The sequence below is a fragment of the Nomascus leucogenys genome, chromosome 22a, assembly GCF_006542625.1.
Source record: "Nomascus leucogenys isolate Asia chromosome 22a, Asia_NLE_v1, whole genome shotgun sequence".
NCBI classification, from domain to species: domain Eukaryota; kingdom Metazoa; phylum Chordata; class Mammalia; order Primates; family Hylobatidae; genus Nomascus; species Nomascus leucogenys.
This window is the reverse complement of record NC_044402.1, coordinates 32197147-32210518: the sequence shown is the minus strand read 5'-3', so window position 1 is coordinate 32210518 and position 13372 is coordinate 32197147. Positions and strand designations below refer to the sequence as shown.

The 13372-nt window shown below is 41.8% G+C and overlaps 1 long non-coding RNA gene and 2 pseudogenes across 1 annotated transcript in view; all 3 read left to right on the top strand.

Moving 5' to 3' along the window:
• LOC115832491 overlaps positions 1-3456 on the top strand; it is a 65467-nt gene extending 62011 nt beyond the window's left edge. The window contains exons 3-4 of the long non-coding RNA XR_004028002.1: positions 2012-2054; positions 3212-3456. This is a non-coding gene — a long non-coding RNA (uncharacterized LOC115832491). The remainder of the gene's footprint in view (positions 1-2011; positions 2055-3211) is intronic.
• A 3951-nt stretch (positions 3457-7407) lies between these two features.
• Positions 7408-7808, top strand: LOC100599332 (annotated as a pseudogene).
• A 622-nt stretch (positions 7809-8430) lies between these two features.
• LOC100596275 lies at positions 8431-10771 on the top strand (annotated as a pseudogene).
• Positions 10772-13372: the final 2601 nt, after the last annotated feature.

Below are 13372 nucleotides of genomic sequence, written 5' to 3'. Positions count from 1 at the left end.
ACCCTCTTAAAGGGCGCAAAATAGTAATGCTCTCCTTCAACTCAATTCCAGCTCATATAAGTTTATTTCCTTGAGTTGTGTTTGTTGTGGCCTGACGCTAACAATGTTTTCTTTTTCTTTCTTTGTTTTTTTTTTTTTTTTTTGAGACAGAATTCTGTTCTTGTAGCCCAAGGTGGAGTGCAATGGCACGATCTCGGCTCACTGCAACATCTGCCTCCTGGGTTCAAGCGATTCTCCTGCCTCAGCCTACTGAGTAGCTGGGACTACAGGCACATGCCACCATGCCCAGCTAATTTTCGTATTTTTAGTAGAGACGGGGCTTCACCATGTTGACCAGGCTGGTCTTGAACTCCTGACCTCAGGTGATCCGCCTGCCTCAGCCTCCAAAAGTGCCGGAATTACAGGTGTGGGCCACCACACCCAGCCCTCATATGTGCTTTTAAAGTCCTTGTGACAGTGAGTTACAAGGCTTTGACTCCTAGGTCTAAAAACCACACCAAGTCCTGCGAAATCTTGAACACTGATAGCAATTAAAGCCTCATCTTCAGGCCTGCTAGAAGATGCCAATCAAAATAAACTGCATTTCCTGTGACACAGGGTCAGAATTTAAAGCTATTCAACTCCTCAAGGCCCAGGGACTATTGTGGAAGAGGCGGGTGTGTGACACTGTAAGGGCCAATTTTCAGGAATAAAAGTTCCATTTCTCTATAAGTTAATCAATAATGTGAAAGGCACACTGATGCAAGACCAGCACATGGGCCCCTGTGTCAGATCAACAAGGTTTTCTTGAAGCATTAAGTGCCTCCTTAATAAAGGTTACAATGTTTATAAAAGGCTTATGGAAGTTCTATCTTATGGTCTAGATTAAAATTTTATAGATTGTTTTCTTTACTAAAAATACAAAAATTAACTGGGTGTGTTGGCACATGCCTGTAGTCCCAGCTACTTGGGAGGCTGAGGCAGGAGAATTGCTTGAACCCAGGAGCCAGAGGTGGCAGTGAGCCACGATAGCACCACTGCACTCCAGCCTGGGTGACAGAGGGAGACTTTGTCTCAAAAAAAAAAATATATATATATATGTGTGTGTGTGTGTGTGTTATGTCTTTTTCTGACCTAATTAATCCTTTAAGATATTAGGTTCCCTAAAGTCCAAAAATGACATAATTTGTCTTATTTGGTATAAAAATTATACAGGAAGCACTGTCAAATATGAAATGGTGTTTGGTTTTCTTTGGGCTGTATTTGTATAAATGTTATTGGTATGTGTTCCAAAATTATGGGAAACTCCTATAATTCTGACATGACTTAGTATACATTATCAGTAATAATTGTAATTATTATGTTAAATTATTGTCTGCCACAGAGGCAGAAAATTTCCTTATCAGTTGTGTTTTTTTACTGTGGCTGCCCTAAAACATTTTGTCATCAACAGACAATTGTTTTCTTGGTTTGGTCCTCTTTATAAGGTGGCTTTATAATCAATAAAACTCTAACAGGTACTAACAGGTGCTCTTTTTTTTTTTTTTTTTTTTTTTTGAGACAGGTTGGAGTGCAATGGCACGATCTTGGCTCACTGCAACCTCCACCTTCTGGGTGCAAACAATTCTCCTGCCACAGCCTCCTGAGTAGCTGGGATTACAGGTGCCCACCACCATACCTGGCTGATTTTTATATTTTTAGTAGAGACAGGGTTTCACCATGTTGGCCAGGCTGGTCTCAAACTCCTGACCTCAGGCGATCCACCCACCTTGGCCTCCCCAAAGTGCTGGGATTACAGGCATGAGCCACTGCGCCCAGCCTAAAAGGTGCTCTTGAATGCAGGTTTCTGATAACTTTGGAGACTGTGACATCAGAATTGAGGGAAAACGTTCAGGACTCATGGAGAGCTAAAATATTCATGAAAATGAAGTAGACCAGGAATTAACTGCATGGACTGAACTGATAGAGGACTGAAGTAGTCTTTCTGACATTTTGATTAAAACGTTTCTGATCCTTTGTTTTGTTTTTTCAGAGTCAAGGCAACATTTCTTTTGTGCTATTGTCAACTTTTACAAGTAAGTATACTCCTATGAACAAAATTTGGAGCATATTTATTTCTTTCTACCTGATTTCTCCAGAATTTGGAAACTATTTGTGAGTATTCTTGGTTTTTGGCAATATGGTTATTTGCATAAGTGCAGTAAGAATCTGTGTTCATTTGTAGTAGGACACAATTGGAGAAACTGGTTATTTTTATCAAGGCTTTGACTGAAATGGTGCACTTTTCTTTAAGGAATCAAACAACTAACAGAGCCAATAAAAACCCCTTGGGAAAAGTGGCCTCATACCTTTGTCTACACAGTCCGTGTACCAGGTTTCTGACCAGTGGAAAAATGTTCCATCGAAGCCAATTTAAAAGACTATGTAAAAAAATTAGGCTGGGCATGGTGGCTCACGCCTGTAATCCTAGCACTTTGGGAGGCCAAGGTGGGTGGATCACTTGAGGTCAGGAGTTCGAGACCAGCCTGACCAACATGGAGAAACCCCATCTCTACTAAAAATACAAAATTAGCCAGGCATGGTGGTGCATGCCTGTAATCCCAGCTGCTCGGGAGGGTGAGGCAGGAGAATTGCTTGAACCTGGGAGGTGGAGGTTGCGGTGAGCCGAGTTTGCGCCATTGCACTCTAGCCTGGGCAACAAGAGTGAAATTCCATCTCAAAAAAAAAATTATTCCTGCTGCACTGCATGCAAATAATCAGGCCAAGTATAATAAAGCAAATTAGTCCCACTATGATTTGTCTTTAGTAAAAATGGGAAACTGAAGAGAGAAAATTTATGTTTCAAAAACTATAGTTCACCTGTTGTTAAATTCTAGTCTTGCCTAATGTTTTTCAATTTTTATTATTTTCTACAGTTTGGACTGTTTTTTTTTTTTTGGCTACAAGTCTTCAAAATAATGTTTTCAATTTTTTTCCCTCTTTCATCTCCCATTTTTCCTAATTTGGAGTCACCAAAAACTAAGCTGTGCTTTCTTAAAGCCCTGCGAACTGAAGCTAGACAACTTAAACTTCAGAAGAAAATAACAGCAACCTATTTACATACATCAGCCACTTTCATACCTGCCTACTGATGTATGAACTTCGGAGTAATGTGGCTTATATTGATTTTCCAGGATTATTCTTTTGTTTCTTGTTGTTCTCCTTCCTTCCTCCTCTTACTTTCTCTTCATAGGATATGAAGCTTCACAACCTGCTAAAAATGAGCTTTCCTAATATCTCTGGACCTACCTGTCTAGGAATCAGATGAAGCCTGAAACCAGAGACTCATTTTCTTCTAAAATGCTTTCTCCAAAAGAGTTTTTTAAAAGAGAAGGGGGAAATGTGAAAGGAAACTAAATCTAGGGGCCCCAAAATCACTAAGCTAAAGTGAAAAGTCAAGCTGGTGACTGTTTAGGGCAAACCTGCCTCCCATTCTATTCAAAGTCACCCCTCTGTTCACTGAGATAAATGCATATCTGATTGCCTCCTTTGGAGAGGCTAATCAAACAACTCAAAAGAATGCAACCATTTGTCTCTCATCTACCTATGACCTGGAATCCCCCTCCACGCTTCGAGTTATCCTGCCTTTCTGAACCAATGTTCATCTTACATATGTTGATTGATGTCTCATGTCTCCCTGAAATGTATAAAACCAAACTGTGCCCTGACCACCTTGGGCACATGTTGTCAGGACCTCCTGAGGCTGTGTCACCAGTGTGTATCCTCAACCTTGGCAAAATAAACTTTCTAAATTAACTGAGGCCTGTTTCAAATACCGGAGTTCACACAGCCATCCTAGTGGATGTGAAGTGGCATCTCATTGTGGTTTTGCATTTCCTTAATGATTAATGATGTTGAGCATCTTTTCATTTGCTTAATTGAGCATCTATTATATTCCTTGAAGAAATGTCTATTCAAGTCCTTTACCCATTTTTAAATTGGATTGTCTTTTCAGTATTGAGTTTTCTTTTCTTTTTTTTTTTTTAAATAGAGACAGGGTCTCACCATGTTGCCCAGGCTGGTGTTGAATTCTTGGAGCTCATGTGATCCTCCCGACTCAGCCTCTTGGAGTTCTGGGATTACAGGCATGAGTCACCACCGCCATCCTTCAGTGTTGAGTTTTAAGAGTTCTTGATATATTCTGGATATTAGACTTTTATTAGATATGTGATTTGCCAAGTTCTCCCTCCTATTCTGTGTGTTGTCTTTTCACTTTCTTGATGGTGTCTTTTGAAGTACAAAAGTTTTTAATTTTGAAGTCCAATTTATCTCCTTTTTCTCTGGTCACTTGTGCTTTATGTGTTATATCTAAGAAACCATTACCAAATCCAAGTCATGGAAATTTACATCTATATTTTCTTCTAAGAGGTTTACAGTTTTAGCTTATATTTAGGTCTTTGATTCATTTTCGTGTAACTTTAGTATATGTGTGAGGTAAAGGTCCAATTTCATTTTTTTTGCATGTGGCTATCCAGTTGTCTCAGCATGTAACTGACTTCTTGATAAGTAGCTTGGTTGAAATCTGCTTGAGCAAATGAAAATAAATAATGTATTTGATGAATAAGAGCTACTGCTGTATTCATTGCAATGCTGAGTCTGGAATTCAGGAATTTGGGGCACTGTAGTGGGTAGAATGATGGCCCCCAAAGAGGTATGTCCATGTTCCAGAACCTGTGAATGTGATTTAATTTGGAAAAGTAGGCTTTTGTAGGTATAATAATTAAGGAAATAGAGAGGAGATCATCCTGAATTATTCCGGTGGGCCCTAAATCCAATTAAAATTGTCCTTATGAGAGACACATAGAAGAGAGACAGATGGAGGAAATCTTGTGAAGACGGAGGCAGAGACTTGGAGTTATGGCGCCAGAAGCCAAGGAATACCTGGGACACTAGAAGCTAGAAAAGGCAAGAAAGAATTCTTCCTTAGGGCCTTTGAAGTGAGCCTAGGCCTTGATTTCAGACTTCTGGCCTCCAGAATGGGGAGAAAACAAAATTTTGATTGCATAAAGCCATTGGATTTACGGTAGTTTGTTATAGCAGTCCTAGGAAACTAAAACAGACACTTTTAAATGCTTATAGAAAAGATGAGTATGGGCCGGGTGTGGTCGCTCATGCCTGTAATCCTAGCACTTTGGGAGGTGGAGGCAGCTAATCACTTGAGGTCAGGAGTTTGAGATCAGCCTGCCAACATGGTGAAACCCCTCTCTACTAAAAATACAAAAATTAGATGGGCATGGTAGTGCACGCCTGTAGTCCCAGCTACTCAGGAGGCTGAGGTGAGAGGATCACTTGAGCCCAGGGAGGTCAAGTCTGCAGTGAGCCATCATCACGCCACTGCACTCCAGCCTGGGCAACAGAATGAGACCCTGTCTAAAAAAAAAAAAGAATTGTTCTAAATTGTTTAGGCATGTGCTTGCCTAGAGACAGGATCTAGGGTGATCTCTGGAAGTCCCAGTACTGTTAAGAATATAAATCTATCAACTAAGGGAACATACTCATTGTAGAAAATTCTACAAATTTTTTATACATCATTGAGAATCACAATGATCACATTATTATTGAAAAGAGAAAGCATCTGCAATGAAAACTGTAGCAAATGATGATAACTACAGCTGACTGCAGAATAGGAAGTGGAGAATAGGAACCACTTCTCATTTGATGTTGACTCACAATTGATCTGTTGACCACTGAAACAAAAGCATTTCCATAATTCAGAACATCTACTTTTAAGGAGCTTTTGTGTTTAAACAAAGATCTAGATGATGTGTTTCTAGTACTTGACACCACTAGAGAGGGAAAGGATGTGGGAAGCCCAGTTACCCTGGCAATTCAGAGAGTGGTGAGCACTCCTCCTGCATTTGAATATAAAATAGAAGGCCCAAAACCTTCCCAAGAAAGAAGTAATTAACAGAGAAAACAGTGGTATTTATAGACTTCACTGTTCAGCCTAGACCATCAGTTTTGGTTGCACATGCACGTTTTCTTTCTGGGGCCACTTGTACTTCCTCCAATAATAGCACTAGCAAAGCTGCTTTTGCTGTGTCACTGGCATACTTTGCTGTTAAAAAACCTCATTTGTTTTGTTCTTTCTTGGAATATTTTATAAAGCAGTCTGCTATTTCTGATATGTGTGTGTGTTTCTGTGTCTGTGTCTATTTTTCTGCTTATAAAGTTTTTTGGCCTGTAGGTATTTTTCCAGGAAAAAGATTAAATTTTGATCCAGTTAAGCAAAAACATTGTCAACACCACTTTTTCATTGGCAGCAATGACCTCTTTTTTCATTTTTATGTTTTCATTTTTTTGACACAGAGTCTTGCTCTGTCTCCCAGTGGTGCGATCTCAGCTCACTGCAACCTCCACCTCCCAGGTTCAAGCGATGCTCCTGCCTCAGCCTCCTGAGTAGCTGGGACTACAGGCATGCACCACCTCGCCTGGCTAATTTTTGTATTTTTTTGGTAGAGACAGAGTTTCACCATGTTGGCCAGGCTGGTCTTAAACCCTTGGCCTCAAGTAATACACCCACCTTGGCCTCCCAAAGTGTTGGGATTACAGGCGTGAGCCACCATGCCCAGCCTATGACTTCTTATTATTTCAAAAAATACAGAATACTTGGAATAGTAAGAATCATTTTAAAAATGTTAATTTTTTTGAAATACACTCTCTACTTAAAGGATGATATGTGGACATAGGAATTTTCCTCAAGTAGACTGTGGAATCATAATTTTATAATGCCTCATTTGATAGCGCAGGAGTCCTAACAAAAGAGAAAAGCAATTAAAGGAAGCTACATTTTTCGATTTATGCAACCTGGATTGTATTTGTGGTCTATACTGGATATGTTCCAGTTCTATGTCACAATACAAAATTTCCTCAAAGCTAACAAGCCCAGACATCAATTAAATAGGCTGGTAAACAGATAGGCCGACATGGGTATAATTTATTAATTGATCACTGCCAGCCAGCCAGCCATTAGATAACTATATTTCTAGCAAACAGAGATAATTTCTCCTGAATAATTGAGGTCTTGCAAGAGTTAACAAATTAGGCTGGGTGCGGTGGCTCATGCCTGTGATCCTAGGACTTTGGGAGGCCTAGGCTGGTGGATCACTTGAGGTCAGCAGTTCAAGACCAGCCTGGCCAACATGGTGAAACCCCATCTCTACTAAAAATACAAAAATTAGCCAGGCGTGGTGATGGGCACCTGTAAACCCAGCTACTTGGGAGGCTGAGGCAGAATTACTTGAACTCAGGAGGCTGAGGTTGCAGTGAGCCAAGATTACACCACTGCACTCTAGCCTGGATAACAGCGTGAGACGCTGTCTCAAAAAAAATAAAAAGAAAAAAAAAGAGCTAACAAATTATTTGTAAAGAGGAAAGTATATTCAATTGATGGAGAAGATGCAATATATATAATTACCTTGACTTGACTCATGCGCTTACCAGACAGTGGCGGAGGACAGCGCTCACTAGTCGCCCAGGTCGCCATACACGGCGAGAACGGGCGGGGCGGCCTCGGCTGCGTCCGGGCGATCCAGTGCCTAGTTCCGCCATATCCCTCTCCACGACCTCGGTCGAGCGTGTTCACCAGGGCCCAGGTGAGACGGATTCTGCAGCGGGTGCCCGGGAAGCAGCGATTTGGCATCTACCGGTTCCTGCCCTTCTTTTTTGTCCTGGGAGGAACGATGGAGTGGATCATGATTAAAGTGCGCGTGGGCCAGGAGACCTTCTATGATGTCTACCGTAGAAAAGCCTCAGAAAGACAGTATTAGAGAAGCCTGGAAGATGAATGAGATTGAACTTCAGCAGTCAATAAAGTCAATGTGAATTAAAAAAAAAATAATTACCTTGACTTTACAGTTATAAATAGTAATGGGCTCTGGAAAGATACATATAGAAAATCATTAAACCACCAGAAATGACAGAATGCAAGGCAATCATTAAACCACCAGAAATGACACTTTTTGTTTGTTTTGTTTTTTGTTTTTTTTGAGACTGAGTCTTACTCTGTTGCCTAGGCTGGAGTGCAGTGGTGCGATCTTGGCTCACTGCAACTTCCGCCTCCCAGGTTCAAGCAATTCACCTGCCTCAGCCTCCCGAGTAGCTGGGATTACAGGTGCCTGCCACCACACCTGGCTAGTTTTTATTTTTTTAGTAGAAACAAGGTTTCACCACGTTGGCCAGGCTGGTCTCAAACTCCTGGCCTCAAGTGATTGGCCTGCCTAGGCCCCCCAAAGTGCTGGCATTAAAGGCGTAAGCCACCATGCCTGGCCAAAATGACAACATTTTAGTGTTGTACTTTTTTTTAAGAGTATACAGTTATCTCAAATATTTTCAATTTTGCATTAACATTATCATAGTTTAGTGGGTTTTTTAATAGTTCAGTAGTTTGAGGGCTGAATTTTTTCCCTTGTAATGAAAATCTTGTATTATAATAAAGGGAATACTTTAGGATACTGCAAAAAAAGTAATTCTTTTCTTAAAATTAATGTTACAAGACTCTTGATTGTTGTTGACATCCAGATCAACAGACACATGATGATCTTCGGAGAAAACATGTTCAAACTCTGAAAAGCACGATCCATGGCCACCAGGTGCTTTATAGATCACTTCTTTGATGGGGGTACTGTGACGTTACTCCTCCAAAAATAGGGCAAATACCAGCAAAAGGTGGTGCTACACTTTTTTTGTTTGTTTTATTTTTAAGACAGGGTCTCACTCTGTCACCCAGGCTGGCATGCACTGGTGCAATCATGGCTCACTGCAGCCTCCATCTCCCAGGTTCAAGTCATTCTCCTGCCTCAGCTTTCTAAGTAGCTTGGACTACAGGCATGCACCACCATGCCTGGCAGATTTTCTTTTTTCAGTAGAGACCAGGTCTCACTATGTTACCCAGGCTGGTGTTACACTCTTCAAACTTGACTATTTGGGGGAAGAGACTTCTTTTTTTTTTTTGAGAGACAGTGTCTTGCTTTGTCACCCAGGCTGTAGTGTGGTGGCGCGATCTCGGCCTCAGTTTCAAGCGATTCTTGTGCTTCAGCCTCCCAAGTAATGGGGATTACAGGCATGTGCCACTACGCCTGGCTCATTTTTGTGTTTTTAGTAGTGACGCGGTTTTGCCATGTTTTCCAGGCTGGTCTTGAAGCAGGATATTTCCCTGACCCCTTCGCAGGACTGGCAACAGGGGTGCCTCATTTACTCAGCCTGTAGCTCTCGACTCCTCGTGGGAGGGAGCATGTGAGTGAACAAGGTGGGAACCGGAGTGCACGAGTGCTGGAACCTGCTGTTCACTTTGGTGCCAGCAGGAGCAAACTCCACTCACTTGGAACTGCTGCGTTCTACCCCATGTGGGAGGGAGTGCACAGGTGAGTGCGTGCAGGAGCTGGGGTGAGCGCTTTTGAGGCCCCATAGCAGTGACTGGGGAGGTGGTGCCCACAACCCTTGGAGCCCCAGAGGGCATGTTACAGTGCTCTTTTAGCTCTGCTGTCCATGGACAGCTCAGGTGTTAACAGGTCCGTGGGCCCTTTGGTTTCCGCACTTGTGGCTCCCAAGCTCTTGTCCAGCATCCAGGAAAAATGAGGTCACACAAACAAATTGAAGAATGGTAAGTGTGGGGGATTTTATTGCTGATGAAGTGGCTCTCAGTGGGAAGGGGAGATAAAAGGGGATGGGGGTAGGTAATCTTCCCCTGAAGTCTGGCTGTCTTTGGCTGGATTCTTCTTCAAAGTTATGTCACCAAGCTGTTACTCTGAAGTTAAGCCACTTCTCTCCGATGTCCAGCTGTAGTCTCCTACGTCCAGCTGCTTCTCCTCTCTGCCAGCTGAGTCTGGGGTATTTATAGGCGCAGGATGGGGGGTGGACCATGGGTGGTTTAGGAAAAGACAACATTTGAGTGGGAAAACAGGGATAGAAGTTCTCACTTTGGGCTGTGGCTTTTCCACTTGAGGGTGGGGCTTCATCAGGAACCTGCTGTTGTCTGCCTAGAGTTTCTCTGCCTTCTGTGGTTACCAATCTGAAACTCCTGACCTCAAGTGATCCACCTGCCTCGGCCTCCCAAAGTGCTGGGATTACAGGAGTGAGCCACTGTGCCCAGCCCAACGAAGAGACATTTTTGACTCAGTTCTCTTAGTGGTACCAGGAGACATGCATTCCAGCCGCAGATGTTTTTTTGTATTGCACAGTCATACAGGGCAGAGCATTTAGAATTTGAAGGCACTTGGCTGAATACACTCATGTGGAAGCTGGGTGCCGTTTCCTGAACTTTGAGGACCTCGTGAACTGACTGGAGGGCTTGGTTTGTGATGTGGTAGTCTTGAAGTCACTGGCAATGAATATATAACCTGAACCCTTACTTTAAGCCCACCAAACGGCCTTTTAAACAGATGCTATGGTGTGGCTAAAACACAATATAAAAAAAAGATATGGAACTTCCTAGGAATTTGGAGAAAAAATCCCAAAAGCTCCTGAGACTGATGACAACACCATTAATGAACCAATCCTGCTGTGTTGATTTCCTGTGATCAAGTCCTTCTATATGCAGTGACATCCTGAGCATTCCTGTCTTACTGAATCTGTCCGTGTGTTGATGCTGAATGTTGGTGAGACTGTGGGAGGATCAATGCATATCTGGGATAATGAAGAAATGCCTGCAGGTTATAAAAAGGAAGGGATTGACCCTACTCCCTATTACTGGAATACAGATCAGAGAAAATATGGTATATGTCATCATGGAGGATATGACTTGGGCCTAGAATGATTCTTCTTAAAAAATTATGTATGTTTTTAAGATAGGGTCTCACTTGATGGCTCAGGCTGCAGTGCAGTGGCACAATTATAGCTTACTGTGACTTCGAACTCCTCAGCTCAAGAGATCCTCTTGCCTTGGCCTCCCAAATTGCTGGGATTACAAGTGTGAGCCACTGTGTCCAGCCCTTGGGATGATTCTTCTCTTGGATTCTGAAGTTATCACATCTGAGATGGATGCTTATACCATTGATTTGTCCAGTGCTGCAGGCATAACTGATTACTTCTGAAGCATGAAAGAAACAGAATATGGTTCATGAAAGAAACAGGCTGCCTTTTTAAAAATAAAAACAAAAAAACCCCAAATACAAAAAGCCAGAATCTTCCCTTTCTTGTTCCACTGGGGTAAAACAGTTTCCATTTTCTCTTTTTTATTCCTAATACCATAAAAAGTAGCCCAGGCTGGGTGTGGTGGCTCAACCCTGTAATCTTGGCACTTTGGGAGGCCGTGGCCAGCAGATCACTTAAGGTCAGGAGTTTGAGACCAGCTTGGCCAACACAGTGAAACACTATCTCTATTTAAAAAAAAATTACAAAAATTAGCCAGGCATGGTGGGGCACGCCTGTAATCCTAGCCACTTGGGAGGCTGAGGCAGGAGAATTGCTTGAACCTGACAGGTGGAAGTTGAAGTGAGCCGAGATCACGCCACTGCATTCTAGCCTGGGCGACAGAGCAAGACTCCATCTCAGAAAACAGACAAAAAACAAAACAAAGTTTTGGGGAAATATGTGGTACATTAATTCTGTAGTTATGAGTATATTTCAGCATTTTATCTAATAATGGGCCATAATTTTGGGATTATATATCATAAAGTTTTAAATATTGGTTAAAAAAGTACTCTTGAGTTATGTATGTACATACACTTGAGTTATGTATCAAGTGCTATTCTCTCGGCCTGTATCATATGATACTTTCCATAAAGTTGATCTTGGAAGCTCCGGTTTCCTTCTCTGGGCTCCCTTAGCGCTATACTCATAACTTCTTTTTTTTTTTTTTTGAGACAGAGTCTCGCTCTGTCACCCAGGCTGGAGTGCAATGGCGCAATCTTGGCTCAATGCAACCTCCGCCTCCTGGGTTCAAGCAATTCTCCTGCCTCAGCCTCCCAAGTAGCTGGAATCACAGGCACCCGCCACCATGCCCGGCGAATTTTTTGTATTTTTAGTAAAGATGGGGTTTCACTGTGTTAGCCAGGATGGTCTTGATCTCCTGACCTCGTGATCCACCCGCCTCGGCCTCCCAAAGTGCTGGGATTATAGGCGTGAGCCACCGTGCCTGGCCAACTTTTTTTTTAAATAAATACATTTTAAGCCCAAACCTCACCATCATACCTCTTTTACAGTAGTTACTTATATCTTTTCAAGGGCCTTAATGTTCCCTTAAGTTGACGGTGAAATTTGTTTTATATAAAATTTAGACTCAATATTTTATTAACAGAAATCTGTTATATCCAGTGTTATTTCACATACGTTTTTAAGCAATGGGCTAAATAGAATGACTTAATTAGTAGCTTTGTCTCTATTTCTCCTCTTAGAAAAAAAATAAAGCCCAAGACAAATATTATACCATTTTGATGGTTTCATCCAAGTTGCTAATCAACATTTTTAATTTGTAAAGTTACCAAGCTAATTAATATGCAACTGCTTTATTACAACTAGACTCATTAATATCTAAGCATATAATCTATTCCCACAGAAACTAGAGGACAGGCCAGGTGCAATGGCTCACGCCTGTAATCCCAGCACTTTGGGAGGCCGAGGCGGGCGGATCACCTGAGGTCAGGAGTTCGAAACCAGCCTGACCAACATGGACAAACCCTGTCTCCACTAAAAATACAAAATTAGCCAGATGTGGTGGCGCATGCCTGTAATCCCAGCTACTTGGGAAGGCTGAGGCAGGAGAATCACTTGAAACCGGGAGGCGGAGGTTGCGGTGGGCTGAGATCACGCCATTGCACTCCAGCCTGGGCAACAAGAGAGAAACTCCGTCTCAAAAAAAAAAAAAAAAAAAAAAAGAAGAAACTGTAGGAAATAATTAAAAAAAAACTTCTTCCCCTACTGTATTAGCCAAAGACTTTTTAGTTGTAATTTGGAGAAATGTAATTGAAAATATCTTCAACAGAGAGTGAGGAAGGCTCCTGAGGGAGCCCGGAGTGCTGGAAGAGGAGAGAAGCTATACCTTGATGGAATCGGGATTGCCAGTTTTTCTGTCTCCAGCATGAATGCCTGGGATCAGAAAGATGGGTTCGATCCTAGCTGTTAAGCCTTAATTTCATTATCAGTAAAGATACATTTAATAGTTCAGGGTTGTATTAAATAAGGTGACTTAAGGAGATACATTTAAGAATAGCTCAAATTTCCTAATTCCATTACACTGGACATAAGAGTTTTTTTTCCCTAATTACTGACATTCATATAAGCACCTTTAATCCAAGTAATTCAGGATACTAGGCTACTGAGTAGAAATCTTAATGTGTAAGAGCAAACTAAATGAAACAGCTAAAACAGACAAAACGCTTTTTTAAAATCCCTAAGTCAAATTAATTAGTTACATCCT